Here is a 15,551-nt window from a genome sequence, read left to right on the forward strand (position 1 = left end):
CTAGGATATATTTCATTGGCATCTTTAAATTTGGTAAAAAAATGAGATTAAAACATGTTCTGATATTTCGTGTTTAATTCAAAGTACAACGCGTTCTCGGTGGATAGTTCGATAAAGTAACGAACTGTTTTTTTTCACTTAATGGAACAAACCTCACACCGATAGAATCGTTACTAAAGAACAGAAACATGTTGCGACAATGCGGCGAATGAACTCAAAGTATGTAAAGTCATATATTGTATTATGCAACTACATAGCCAGTTACACATTGTAGACACTTCGCTATCAGGAAAGCAAATACATGAGCTCAGAACTAAATACGTTATAGCAGCAGTATTTCATAACGTGACATTTGCAAAGGTGAATATCTTGGGCGTTTTATTCGATAATAATGCGAATTTAATGTCAATTGAAACACATACGTTAAGTACTAAGATTCTATAACATTAACTTTTTCATTGTTTATACAATTTAGCTTCGTCAAACTATAGGTTTGCACACTTGGCAAAATGCACTTATTTTAATAAATTGTTAATTAAACTAAGTGCATTTCAGGATCTATGGTTAATACAGAAATTATTTCCTGCTCGTTTGTAATTCACTTAAATGTGATGTAATGTCTGATAATTGCCTCACCTGTAATAATCAACCCATTAAGCCACAAGAGATATGTGTGTGTGTGTGTCATAAAATCACGTACAGCACGGAAGGATGCCATTTCGGGTGTGTTTTTTTTGCGGCGGGCGGACGGGGGTGGCAAGAGAACAAGAATTAAAGCAACTTATAAAATTACAAGGTGCATAATATAGTTTTGCCATTGGGCTGATCTGATAACTCTTTAATAACGTGGCTAGAATGTGAGCATTAATTTGGATTTTAAAAAGTTAGCTTTGGTTTCCGTGAGTTATGTCATGTTATAAAGCACTTGTTTATTCTTGGACTCACGGGAGTTTGAAAAGGATAGAACAGAGACATAACTGAACAGTATGGCGAGAAAGCAGGAATGGGGTACTGAAGTTGAATGTTCAGCCATGAACTCATTGAATGGCGGTGCAGGCTAGAAGGGCCGAATGGCCTACTCCTGCACCTATTTTCTATGTTTCTATGCTAGTCCAATGATGGTGCTGAACCACGTTACGATTTTTCAGTGAGAATCTAACTCTTTTAATTGAGCCCTAAGAAGACAGTGTCACCAACCCAAACAAAATAAATCTAACAAAAATGCCCCCCTTTTTAAGAAGGATATGAGCAATAAACACCCAAATTATACCAAAGAAAAACATATCAAATTGAATCATATTTTCTATATACGGAGCCCACAAGTCATGGAAGGCCTCTGTGGCGGCGGACACCATGTGCTCCTTCTGCAGGGTCACCCGGCTGCTGACACAGCCGTGGAAGAGAGGCAGGCTGCTAGAGCAACCTGAACTCTTGTTAAGTGGCTAATGATGTACTTAATTAGCTGAAATCTACAAAACGTTGCTATGTGTGCTCTCTAATTTTTAAATCCAACCTGTCTGTTTTTTGCTAACAAAATATGGTGTGTCTTAAAATTGTTTGCAACAGCAATCCTTGCTGTCCATATAATACATTTTAATATCATTCAAATATACATAGTCCCTAACTCATGGATCTGGATTGTTTTTGTCAAACTGAGGAAGGAAGTCACCATCCCATGCTTAGAAAAACACCATTCCATAACAGTGGAAAGTTTTACATTGTAAAACAGAGAACATGTGGTTTAGTTACATGACTGTCCTGAAAACTTAAGTGCATATACATGACATCTTAAAATTGTCAATTATTTTGTTAGGGGAGTATTAAAAATGATGAAACATGGTATGAAGTCCAGAATATTTTCTATTTAAGACATAAAACATAATGTTTTCAAATACTCATTTAACAAAATATTTAATACTGAAGATCAGTCGGGAATTCCAAAAGTTATGCAAAAATAGCATCAGTGCAGCAGAACAAATGACCCAGTCTCTACAGCTCTTTGGGATAGAGAATGCCAAAGAATCAGGATCCTCTGAGTGAAGAAATTCCTCCTCATCTCCATTTTAAATGGGCAACTTCTTATTCTGAAACTATGCCCCCGAGTTCTAGATTTCCCCCACGAGGGAAAACATCCTCTCTCTATCTACCCTGTCAAGCCCCTTAAGTATCTTGTATGTTTCAATAAGATCATTCTTCTCAACTCCAATGAGTATAGGCCCAACCTGCTCAACTCTTTCTTCAAAAGACCACACCTTTATCTCAGGAATCAAACTAATGAATCTTCTCTGAACTGCCCCCATTGCAAGTATATCCCTCCTTAAATAAGGAGACTAAAACTGTTTGCAGTACTCCAGGTGTGGCCTCACCAATGCCCCATACAGTTGCAGCAAGACTTCCCTACTTTTATACTCCATCCCCCTTGCAATAAAGGCCAACATTCCATTTGCCTTCCTAATTACTTGCTGTACCTGCATGCTAACATTTTGTGTTTAATGTATGAGGAACCCCAGATTCCTCTGTACTGCAGCATTTTGTAGTCTCCATTGAAATAATAATTTGCTTTTTTATTCTTCCTTCCAAAGTGGATAGCCTCACATTTTCCCACATTATATTCCATCTACCAAATTTTTGCCCACTCAATTACCCTATCTATACCCTTTGCAGATTCTTTGTGTCCTCTGCACAGCTTGCTTTCCCACCTATCTTTGTATAATCAGCAAATTTGGCTACAGTACACTTGGTCCCTTCAACCTAGTCATCAATATAGATTGTAAATAGTTGAGGCCCCAGCATTGATCCCTGTGACACCCCACTAGTTACAGTTTGCCAACCTGAAAATGACCCATTTATCCTGACTCTCAGATTTCTGCTAGTTAGTCAATCCTCTATCCATGCTAATATATTACCCCCAACCTCGTAATCTCTTATCTTGTGCAGTAACCTTTTATGTGGCACCTTATCGAATGCCTTCTGGAAATCTAAATACATGACTTCTGGTTCACCTTTATCCACCTTGCTCGTTACATCCTCAAAGAATTCTAGCAAATTTGTCAAACACAATTTCCCTTTCATACAATCAAGGAGAATCAACATGGTTTTATTATTATTTTCCAAATGTCCTGCTACTACTTCTTAATAATGGATCTTTCAGTACTCAAGCATTCTTTTTCAATTCTGAATTTGAATGCTATTGTCTGTGGATTGCAGACTTGCTATGGTGCTGGTTTGGTCTATAAATTGGGAAATTAAAGTCAGACTGGTATAAAAAGCTACTGCACATTTCTTATCCTTTTTTTGGTGATCAGGAAAAAGCCAGGTGATTTGACATTTGGTAAACATTTGATTTGTCATAAAAACAGAAAATGCTGGAAATACTCAACAGGTCAGGCAGTATTTGTGGAGAGAGAAACAGAGTTAATGTTTCAGGTCAATGACCTTTTGTCAGAACTGGAAAAAGTTAGAGATGTAACAAATTTCAAACATGTGCAGGGGTAGGGAAAGGGGAGGGGAGAAAATAACAAAAGGGAAGGTCTGTGATAGGGTGGAAGGCAGGAGTGATTAAATGACAAAAGGTTTGATTGTACAAAGCAAAAGGAGATGGTAATGGGACAAGTAAAGAAACAAAAGATGGGTCTAGAAGAGGTGTAAATTGCAATGGTAGAATCATCAATGGCTGCTAACTGGAAAAAATAGGGGCCGAGATTATGGTCTGAAATTGTTGAACTCGATGTTGAGTCCAGAAAGCTGAAAAATGCCTAAGCGAAAGATGAAAGATGAAAAAAATCGAGGCATTGCTCAACCGGGAGGCAATATCGGTCAGCTACCACAGGGTTGATGGATGAATGGGATTAGGTGCAAGTTAGGATAAAGGCAGCATCATTTTGGATGAGCTTAAATTAATGGAGGGAATAGTAAGTATTGTGTTCCTAACACAGATGATGCTGGGATCCCTTGGGACTTCAGGGGATGAGCTCCCTGGTGGTGGAACATGGGAGTGCATGCTTTACAGATACACAACATCACTCACCCCCCCAAAGTCAAAGTGAAAACTATTTACAAGGTGAGGCGGTCGGAAGCCTTTCTTTCCCTGGTGGACCGCCTTGGTACAAATGGCTGTTCTGGTGTGTTGGCTGTGCCCTCGCTGGGCTGGCATGTTGTTGGCCCTGCAGGGCTGCGAGGTGAGCCTGGCCTTGCTGGGCTGTTGGGCATGATGGGTTCGATTTCCTGGTCGTTGATCTTTTGGGTGTGTGTTGTCGGCTCGAAAAAGGTGGTGTCTGCTGTGGGTTGTTCAGGACAGTCTGTGAACTGCAGCCTTGTTTTCTGCAAATTTGTCCATTGTCAAGTTTGACTACAAACACCCTACTCCCTTTTTTAGCTATCACCATGCCAGCGATCCACTTGGGACCATGTCCATAGTTTAGCACATACACAGGGTCATTCAGATCAATTTCCCGTGACACAGTGGCCGCGACCGTCGTTTACATTTTGTTGCTGCCACCTGCTCTCTACCTGATCATGCAGGTTGGGGTGAACCAGCAAGAGTCTGGTTTTAAGTGTCCTTTTCATGAGTAGCTCAGCCGGGGGCACCCCTGTGAGCGAGTGGGGTCTCGTGCGGTAGCTGAGCAGTACTCGGGACAGGCGGGCTTGGAGTGAGTCTTCTGTGACTCGTTTAAGGCTCTGTTTGATGGTTTGTACTGCCCTGTCTGCCTGCCCATTGGAGGCTGGTTTAAACGGGGCCGAGGTGACATGTTTGATCCCATTGCGGCTCATGAATTCTTTAAATTCGGCACTGGTGAAACATGGCCCGTTGTCACTGACCAGTATGTCAGGCAGGTCGTGGGTGGCAAACATGACCCTCAGGCTTTCAATGGTGGCGGTGGCGGTGCTTCCCGACATTATTTCACATTCAATCCATTTTGAAAAAGCATCCACCACCACCAGGAGCATTTTACCAAGAAACGGGCCCGCATAGTCGACATGGATCCTCGACATGGATCCTCGACATGGCCTGGAGGGCCACGACCACAAACTTAGTGGTGCCTCTCTGGGCACGTTGCTCAACTGAGCACATACGCTGCATTGTCGTACACAGGACTCTAAGTCAGAGTCGATACCGGGCCACCACACGTGGGATCTGGCTATCGCTTTCATCATTACTATACCCGGGTGTGTGCTGTGGAGATCCGAGATGAACATCTCCTTGCCCTTTTTTGGTAGCACTACATGGTTACCCCACAACAGGCAGTCTGCCTGAATGGACTCATCCTTTCGCCGCTGGAATGGCTTGATTGGGTCTTGCATTTCAACGGGGATGCTGGCCCAGCTCCCATGCAGTACACAGTTTTTTACTAGGGACAGCAGAGGATCTTGGCTGGTCCAAGTCCTAATCTGGCGGGCTGTGACAGGTGACTTATCATTTTCAAACGCTTCCATGACCATCAACAAGTCTGCGGGCTGCGCCACCATCAACAAGTTTGCAGGCTGCGCCATTTCCACCCCCGTGGTGGGCAATGGTAGTCGACTGAGAGCATCCGCACAGTTCTTGGTGCCTGGCCTGTGGCGGATGGTATAGTTATACGCTGATAGCGCGAGTGCCCACCTTTGTATGCAGGCTGAGGCATTAGTATTTATCCCCTTGTTTTCAGCGAAAAGGGATGTGAGGGGCTTGTGATTGGTTTCCAGCTCAAAATTGAGGCCAAACAGGTACTGATGCATTTTCTTTATTCTGAACACACACGCTAATGCCTCTTTCTCAATCATGCTGTCGGCCCTCTCGGCATTAGACAAGCTCCTGGAAGCATAGGCGACAGGTTGCAACTTCCCTGCAACGTTAGCTTGTTGTAATACACACCTGACTCCGTACGACGTCGCGTCACATGCTAGCACAAGTCTTTTACACGGGTTATACAATACAAGCAGCTTGTTGGAGCATAAAATGTTTCTGGCTTTCTCAAAAGCAATTACTTGTTTTTTTTCCCCATACCCAGTTCTCACCTTTACGCAATAACACATATAGGGGCTCTAAAAGGGTGCTTAACTGCGGTAGGAAGTTACCAAAATAGTTGAGGAGTCCCAGGAATGACCGCAGCTCCATGACGTTCTGTGGCCTGGGCGCATTCCTGATAGCCTCTGTCTTAGCGTCTGTGGGCCAAATGCCGCCGCCGCGATCTTTCTCCCCAAAAACTCCACTTCTGTTGCCATGAAGACACATTTCGACCTCTTCAGCTGCAGCCCTACATGATCCAGTTGCTGGAGGACCTTCTTCAGGTTTTGTAGGTGCTCGGCGGTATCCCGACCCATGACCAATATGTTGTCCTGAAAGACCACCGTGTGTGGTACCGACTTGAGTAGGCTCTCCATGTTTCTCTGGAAGATCGCTGCAGCTGACCGAATTCCAAACAGGTATTTGTTGTAGACAAACAGTTCCTTGTGCGTGTTGGTGCAGGTGAGGCCCTTCGAAGACTCCTCCAGCTCCTGCGTCATGTTGGCCGAAGTCAGGTCGAGCTTGGTGAACGAACGTCTTGCCTCCTGCCAGCGTCGCAAATAGGTTGTCTGCCTTAGGTAGTGGGTATTGGTCCTGTCGCGAGAAACGATTAATAGTTACTTTATAATCGTTGCAAATCCTGACCGTGCCATCACTTTTGAGTACTGGAACAATCGGGCTGGTCCAGTCGCTGAATTCCATTGGGGAGATGATGCCCTTGCGTTGCAGCCTGTCCAGCTCGATTTTCACTCTCTCCCTCATCATGTGAGGTATCGCTTGCGCCTTGTGGTGAATGGGTCGTGCCTCTGGGACCAAGTGGATCCGCACCTTCGCCCAGGAAAAGTTTCCAATGCCTGGCTCAAAAAGGGAAGGAAATTTGTTAAGAACCTGGGTACATGAGGCCTCATCGACATGTGATAGCGCTCGGATGTCATCCCAGTTCCAGCGGATTTTGCTTAGCCAGCTCCTTCCAAGCAGTGTGGGGCCATCGCCCGGGACAATCCAGAGTGGCAGTTCGTGCACCGTGCCCTCGTAGGTGACCTTGACCATGGCGCTGCCCAGGACAGTGATAAGCTCTTTGGTGTACATTCTCAGTTTCGTGTGGATGGGGCTCAGGGCTGGTCTGAATGCCTTGTTGCACCACAGTCTCTCAAACATCTTTTTACTCATGATGGATTGACTAGCGCCATTGTCCAGTTCCATGGCTATGGGTAAGCCATTCAATTTTACGTTTAGCATTATAGGTGGACATTTCGTCGAAAATGCGTGCACCCCGTGTACTTCAGCATCTGCCTCCTCTCTCAGGCTCGAAATTGCTTTGATCCACCATGGAACGATCTTCCTCTGCCATGTGATGGTTAGCAGGTTTTGCAGAGCTTGCAGCTCGTTTGCAAGCTCATTGGAGGTGCCCCATCGTTCCACAGCTCTTGCAAACATACCCTTTGAAGTGGCATGAATAGGCTGAATGGAAGCCTCCACAACGCCAAGGAGGTGTGAATTGCCTTGCATTCATCCTTTGTTGGGGACTCTGAGTTGCAGATTCGTGGGTTCTGCCTTGTACATTTCTGCTCACAAACACAGTTCCAGTTAATTTATGAACATTGCTAGCAATTGTGTGCTGAGAGATTTGTTTGGTGGTATCACTAGTGGACATAAACGCCTGTGCTATCACAATAGCCTTACTGAGGGTCGGTGTCTCTACAGTCAAAAGTTTTCGTAGGATGGTCTCATGGCCAATGCCCAGTGCAAAAAAGTCTCTGAGCATTTGCTCCAGGTAGCCATCAAACTCACATTGTCCTGCAAGTCGCCTTAGCTCGGCAACGTAGCCCGCTACTTCCTGACCTTCAGATCGCTGGCACGTGTAGAACCGATACCTCGCCATCAGCACGCTCTCCCTCAGGTTAAGATGCTCCCGAACCAGTGTACACAGCTCTTCATATGACTTATCTGTGGGTTTCACCAGAGCCAGAAGATTCTTCATGAGGCTGTAGGTCGGTGTCCTGCAGACTGTGAGGAGGACCGCTCTCCTTTTTGCAGCACTTCCTTCTCCGTCCAGCTCGTTGGCTACAAAGTACTGGTCTAGCCATTCGACATAGGCTTCCCAGTCCTCCCCCTCCGAGAACTTCTCCAGGATACCCACAGTTTGCGCATCTTTGCGTTGGATTCGTATTCTTGTCGTCAGTTATTGTGTTCCTAGCACAGATGAGGCTGCACACAGGGAGGTTAAAGTAACAGTGACTTCAGTCTTTAATAAGACACTCTAAAGTGAGGAACAGGTCTTAGGGGCCGACTTATATACAGTGCTCCCAAGGAATGCTGGGATCCCTTGGGACTTCAGGTGATGAGCTCCCTGGTGGTGGAACATGGGAGTGCATGCTTTACAGATACACAACAAATAGTGTGTGCCATATGCAGCATTTCAAAAAATATACTGCCAAGTAACCCATTATATTGTTCACGGTCAGTTGGAGCTCTTCTAAAAACAGGTGTTATGCAAAGTAGGATCAGCAGGGACACTGACTTATCAGCATTGGCAGAAAATGAGATCACTGGCATTCTAGGAGTTGTAGGAGAATAGAATAGGGTATTTGGAAGAATTGAGGAGTGAGATCTCAGTCTGGGAGCATTAAGGATGGTTCTGGGCCCAGAAAGCACTGAAAATGCTTCTAGGAGTTTGTGCGCACTGAGTATGGGTCCTGGGATGTGGAGGACACTGGTATACAGCAGGACTAGGGAGGGATTTTCAAACATTGAGGGTTGCTGGGCTCTAGTAGTATTGGCGGGGGCAGCAAGGTCTAACTGCTTTATGATGAAGGGGGCAGGAGAATGGGATCCAAATAGCCACTGGGTCATTTTGAACCAGCAGGCCTCACCTGCCCACCTTGTTCTCACTGATTAGTCTCTTCCTTCTCCTCTAACCCATTCATAGTCTCTTTTGCACCCTAAATTCCCACCAAATTTGCCCACTAAATTCCCACCATCAATCACTTCCTATGGACTGGAGGGTAGCTAATGTAACACCACTTTTTAAGAAAGGAGGGAGAGAGAAAACGGATAATTATAGACCGGTTAGCCTGACATCAGTAGTGTGGAAAATGTTGGAATCAATTATTAAAGATGAAATAGGAGCACATTTGTAAAGCAGTGACGGGATTGGTCCAAGTCAGCATGGATTTATGAAAGGGAAATCATGCTTGACAAATCTTCTGGAATTTTTTGAGGATGTAACTGGTCAAGTGGACAAGGGAGAACTAGTGGATGTGGTGTATTTGGACTTTCAAAAGGCCTTTGACAAGGTCCCACACAAGAGATTGGTGTGCAAAATTAAAGCACATGGTATTGGGGGTAATGTACTGATGTGGATAAAGAACTGGCTGGCAGACAGGAAGCAGAGAGTTGGAATAAATGGGTCCTTTTCAGAATGGCAAGCAGTGACTAGTGGGGTGCTGCAGGGCTCAGTGCTGGGACACATGCTATTTACAATATACATTAATGATTTGGATGAGGGAATTGAGTGTAATATCTCCAAGTTTGCAGATGACACTAAGCTGGGAGGCGGTGTGAGCTGTGAGGAGGGCACTAAAAGGCTGCAGGGTGACTTGGACAGGTTAGGTGAGTGGGCAAATGCATGGCAGATGCAGTATAATGTGGTTAAATGTGAGGTTATCCACTTTGGTGGCAAAAACACGAAGGCAGAATATTATCTGAATGGTGGCAGATTAGGAAAAGGGGAGGTGCCATGCAACCTGGGTGTCATGGTACATCAGTCATTGAAAGTTGGCATGCAGGTACAGCAGGCGGTGAAGAAGGCAAATGATATGTTGGCCTTCATAGCTAGGGGTTTTGAGTATAGGAGCAGGGAGGCCTTACTGTAGTTGTACAGGGCCTTGGTGAGGCCACACCTGGAATATCGTGTTCAGTTTTGGTCTCCTAATCTGAGGAAGGACGTTCTTGCTATTGAGGGAGTGCAGCGAAGGTTCACCAGACTGATTCCCGGGATGGCAGGACTGACATATGAGGAGAGACTGGATCGACTGGGCCTGTTTTCACTGGAGTTTAGAAGGATGAGAGGGGATCTCATAGAAACATATAAAATTCTGACGGGACGGGACAGGTTAGATGCAGGAAGAACATTCCCGATGTTGGGGAAGTTCAGAACCGGGGGACATAATCTAATGATAAGGGATAAGCCATTTGGGACTGAGATGAGGAGAAACTTTTTCACTCAGAGAGTTGTAAACCTGTGGAATTCCCTACCGCAGAGAGTTGTTGATGCCAGTTCATTGGATATATTCAAGAGGGAGTTAGATATGGCCCTTACGGTAAAGGGATCATGTGGTATGGAGAGAAAGCAGGAAAGGGGCACTGAGGTGAATGATCAGCCATGATCTTATTGAATGGTGGTGCAGGTTCGAAGGGACGAATGGCCTACTCCTGCACCTATTTTCTATGTTTCTATCTTTCTATGTTTTGAATCAGTTCCTGCATTTATGTTTCTGCCTTAAACCACATAAGTACTTTTTCTGCCTTTTAATATTAGTGGTATTAAAATCATGGGCTGCAGATGTAGAATTTCCTGATGCGTGCTTCCAGCATGTATCAGGAGTGCAAAAACTGATCAGAAAATTTGCCAACTTAAATCATCTTTATTAAACAAATTTTCATAAACAAATAATAAATACTAAATATTCAAATTCTTTGAGGCTAAACATGGTTCAGAACAAAACTTCGGAAGATATTAAAACAGACAAAAGACAATTCAATTGATAAATGGAATCATGTTATTTGGAAATATGTAATTTATTCAATTTTTAATTTTGTTTCAAATCTTATTTTGGACATTAGCAATTTTAGTTACTGATGAAAAATTGGCATTTTTTTTCAAACAGCAGTTAGAGTGATCCAATTGGTTCATCAACAAACTGTGACAGTGAAAAGATGATAGTTAGCTTTCCCATTTTAAAATGGTGTTAAAAGTTTTATTCATTGTGACATATTGGGCTGGATTTTGCATTTGTAATGTCAGCGAAACTGTCAGCGTTTACCGTCCTTACTCTGTGAAATCAACAGAAACTTCTGCCGTCCGCATATGTACAGTTAAATCCACAAGTTGCTGCCAGTGATTCAGCAGTCCTCCACAGGGAGCACTGTTAAAGTCTCTGACAATAAAATTACCACAGAGATCAACGTAGTGGTGTGAACTTGGGCTAATTGCCCACGTCTCATGAATTAAATTGCCAGAAAATTTTAGGGCTTGTTTGAGAAGGAGCCTGTTTGCCATTCACGCATATTTAATGAGCCATGATTCTCCCAGAAGGAAATTTTTATATGGAAGAAACTTACACAAACCGGCTGTGAGACTTTGCGATGAGATTTTTTCAAATTCTTTTCCTATCTACCTGACCTTTCCATTTTTTTTTTTTTACATGCACTGGAACTGCTTAAAGAGGAAGCCTGTGAGAGACAATAATGCCTTTTTCACTCATAGCAGCAATGTTGTATGATTTGTATGTAATGGGAGTATGATGCAGGGAACAATGCAAAAGAGTCAGGCACCATAAGAAAAGAATATACTAAAAAAAATAAGAAATAGGAGCAAGAGTAGGCCATTCGGCTCTTCGAGCCTGCTCCGCCATTGAACAAGATCATGGCTGATCTTCTACCTCAACTCCATCTTCCTGCACTATCCCCATAACCCATGATTTCCTTAATCTCCAAAAATCTATTCATCTCTGTGTTGAATATATTCAATGACTGAGCATCCAAAGATTCACATTCCTTTGTGAAAAATTTCTTCTCATCTAGGAGAAACATCTTCACAACATCTACCCTGTCCAGCCCTGTTAGAATTTTATATGTTTCAATGAGATCACCTCTCATTCTTCTAAACTCTAGGGAATATAGGCCTAGTTTACTCAATCTCTCCTCGTAGAACAACATCCCCATCGCAGGAATCAGTCTGGTGAACCTTCATTGCACTCCCTCCAAGACAAGTATATCCTTCCTGAGGTAAGGAAACCAAAACTGTACATAATACTCCAGGTGTGGTCTCACCAAGTCCCTATATAATTGCAGTAACTCCTCTTTATTCTTATACTCCAATCCTTTTGTAATAAAGGTTAACATACCACTTGCTTACCTAATTGCTTTTTGTACTTGCATGTTAACGTTTAATGATTTGTTACAAGGACACCCAAATTCCTTTGAATATCAATATTTTCCAATCTCTCATTTAAAAAACTATTCTGCTTTTCTATTTTTACTACCAAAATGGATAACTTAACATTTCTCCAAATGCAGGACATTTGGAAAAGCATAATTCAATCAAGCAGAGTCAGCATGGTTTTATGAAAGGGAAATCATGTTTGACAAATTTGCTGGAGTTCTTTGAGGATGTAACGAGCAGGGTGGATAGAAACATAGAAACATAGAAAATAGGTGCAGGATAGGCCATTCGGCCCTTCTAGCCTGCACCGCCATTCAATGAGTTCATGGCTGAACATGCAACTTAAGTACCCCATTCCTGCTTTCTCACCATACCCCTTGATCCCCTTAGTAGTAAGGACTTCATCTAACTCCTTCTTGAATATATTTAGTGAATTGGCCTCAACAACTTTCTGTGGTAGAAAATTCCACAGGTTCACCACTCTTTGGGTGAAGAAGTTTCTCCTCATCTTGGTCCTAAATGGCTTACCCCTTATCCTTAGACTGTGACCCCTGGATAAAGAGGAAGCAGTAGATGTTGTGCATTTGGATTTCCAGAACACATTCGATAAGGTGCCACATAAAAGGTTACTGCAGAAGATAAAAGTTCACGGGATTGGAGGTAATATATTAGCACGGATAGAGGATTGGCTAACTAACAAAAAACAGGGAGTCGGAATAAACGGGTCATTTTCAGATTGGTAAATAGTAACTAGTGGGGTGCTGCAGGGATCGGTGCTGGGGCCTCAACTATTTACAATCTATATTAATAACTTTGATGAAGGGACCGAGTGTAATGTAGCCAAGTTTGCTGATGATACAAAGATGTATGGGAAAGCAAATTGTGAGGACACAAAAAATCTGCAAAGGGATATAGACAGGCTAAGTGAGTGGGCAAAAATTTGGCAGATGGAGTACAATGTGGGAAAATGTGAGGTTATCTACTTTGGCAGAAAAAATAGAAAAACAAATTATAATTTAAATGGAGAACACTTTCAAAGTGCTTCAGTACAGAGGGACCTGGGGATCCTTGTGCATGAAACACATAAAGTTAGTATGCAGTTACAGCAAGTAATCAGGAAGGCAAATGGAATGTTGGCCTTTATTGCAAGGGGGATAAATTATAAAAGCAGAGAAGTCCTGCTACAACTGTACATGGTATTGGTGAGGTCACACCGAGAGTACTCTGTAGGTCTCCATGTTTAAGGAAGGAATATACTTGCATTGGAGGCTGTTCAAAGAAGGTTCACTAGGTTGATTCCGGAGATGAGGGGATTGACTGATGAAGATAGGTTGAGTAGGTTGGGCCTATACTCATTGGCGTTCAGAAGAATGAGAGGTGATCTTATCGAAACATATAAGATAATGAGGGGTCGCGACAAAGTGGATGCAGAGAGGATATTTCCACTCATAGGGGAAACTAAAACTAGGGGGCATAGTCTCAGAATAAGTGACCGCCCATTTAAAACTAAGATGAGGAGGAATTTTTTCTCTCAGAGCGTTGTAAGTCTGTGGAATTCTCTGCCCCAGAGAGCTGTGGAGACTGGATCATTGAAAATATTTAAGACAGTGATAAACAGATTTTTGAGCATTAAGGGATTAAAGGATTATGGGGAGCAGGCAGAGAAGTGGAGTGATGAAGTCCATGATCAGATCAGCCATGATCTTACTAAATGGTGGAGCTCATGGGGCCAAATGGCCTACTCCTGCTCCTATTTCTTATGTTCTTATGTTCTCTACATTATATTCCATCTGCCATATTCTTGCCCACTTACTTAACCTATCTATATCCCTTTGCATCTTCCTCACAATTTACTTTCCCACCTAACTTTGTATCGTTAGCAAACTTGGATACATTACGCTCATTCTCCTTATCTAACTTATTGATATAGATTGTAAATAGCTGAGGCTCAAGCACTGATGCTTGCGGTGCCTCACTAGCTAAACCCTGCCAACCCGAAAATGACCTGTTTATTCCTAGTCTCTGTTTTCTGTCCGTTAACCAATCCTCAATCTATGCCAATATATTACCCCCAATCACATGAGTCCTAATTTTGTGTAATAATCTCTTATGTGACATCTTATTGAATGCTTTTTGAAAATCCAAATACACTACATACTGATTTCCCTCTTATCTGCCCTGCCCTGCTGGGTTCCTTTTTTAGAAAATTCTATTAGATTTGTCAAACACAAATTTCCTTTCATAAATCCGTGTTGACTCAATGTGCCCTGTGATTACATCCCTAATAATAGATTCTAGCATTATCCCTACTACTGATATCAGGCTAACTGACTTATAGTTTCCTGTTTTATCTCTCCCTTGTTTCTTGAATACATTTGCTACTTTCAAATCTGCGGGGACCATTCGAGAATCTATGGAATTCTGGAAGGTCAAAACCAATGCATTCACTATCTCTGTAGCCGCCTCTTTTAGAGCCCTAGGATATAGGCCATTAGGCCCAGGGGATTTGTTGACTTTTAGTCCCATTAATATCTCCAGTACTAATTCCTTATTAATACTAATTTTTTCAAGTTCCACATTCTCACTGCACATTTGGTTCCCCACTATTTCCAGAATGTTTATTGTGTCTTCTTCTGTGAAGACAGATACAAACTATTTATTTGAAGTCTCTGCCATTTCCTTATTCCCCATTATAATTTCTCCTGTCTCCAGAGACCTGCATTTACTTTCACTAATCTCTTCCTTTTTACATACCTACACTAACATATTCTATTTCCTCTCCAATTTCTTGGTCCTCCTTTGCTGAATTCTAAAACATTCCCAATCCTCAGGCTTACTATTCTTTTTGGCCACTCCACGCCCGTAAGCCGAACTTTTACCCACCCCAGAGAGTGTACAGGGAGAGGCTGGTTTTCATGACGATGTCGGAGGAGTTGTGTGTGAGGAGACTATGCGTCAGTAAAATGTCAATTGAACACCTCTCTGATATTTTAAAGGAGGATCTATAGCCACATTTTAAGTCCTGCTGCCTTATCAGTGGCCATGAAGGTAACTACAGTGTCATGTATTCAACTATCATTGTAACCCATGTATAAGCTGATCTAAGTTGTATACCTTCAGAACATTGACCACAAGGGGATGAACTTGTGGGAGACACTCCTAACCTGGACTTTCAGGTATAAAAGGGGAGGCTCCACCCACCTTCATCACTTGAGGTCTTGGGAATAAAGGTAACTGGTCACAGAGTGACCTTCTCTCAAGTATGGGCCTCAAGTGCATTTATACTGTATAGGAAGGACATATCATTGGCGACGAGAAACTGGGATTTAAACCACGCGAGCATGGCCACTAGCAGCACAGAAGAGAGGTACTGTGTTGGTGATGATTGGGATGACTTTATTG

This window comes from Pristiophorus japonicus, chromosome 4 (genome assembly GCF_044704955.1).
Source record: "Pristiophorus japonicus isolate sPriJap1 chromosome 4, sPriJap1.hap1, whole genome shotgun sequence".
Taxonomy (NCBI): Eukaryota; Metazoa; Chordata; class Chondrichthyes; family Pristiophoridae; genus Pristiophorus; species Pristiophorus japonicus.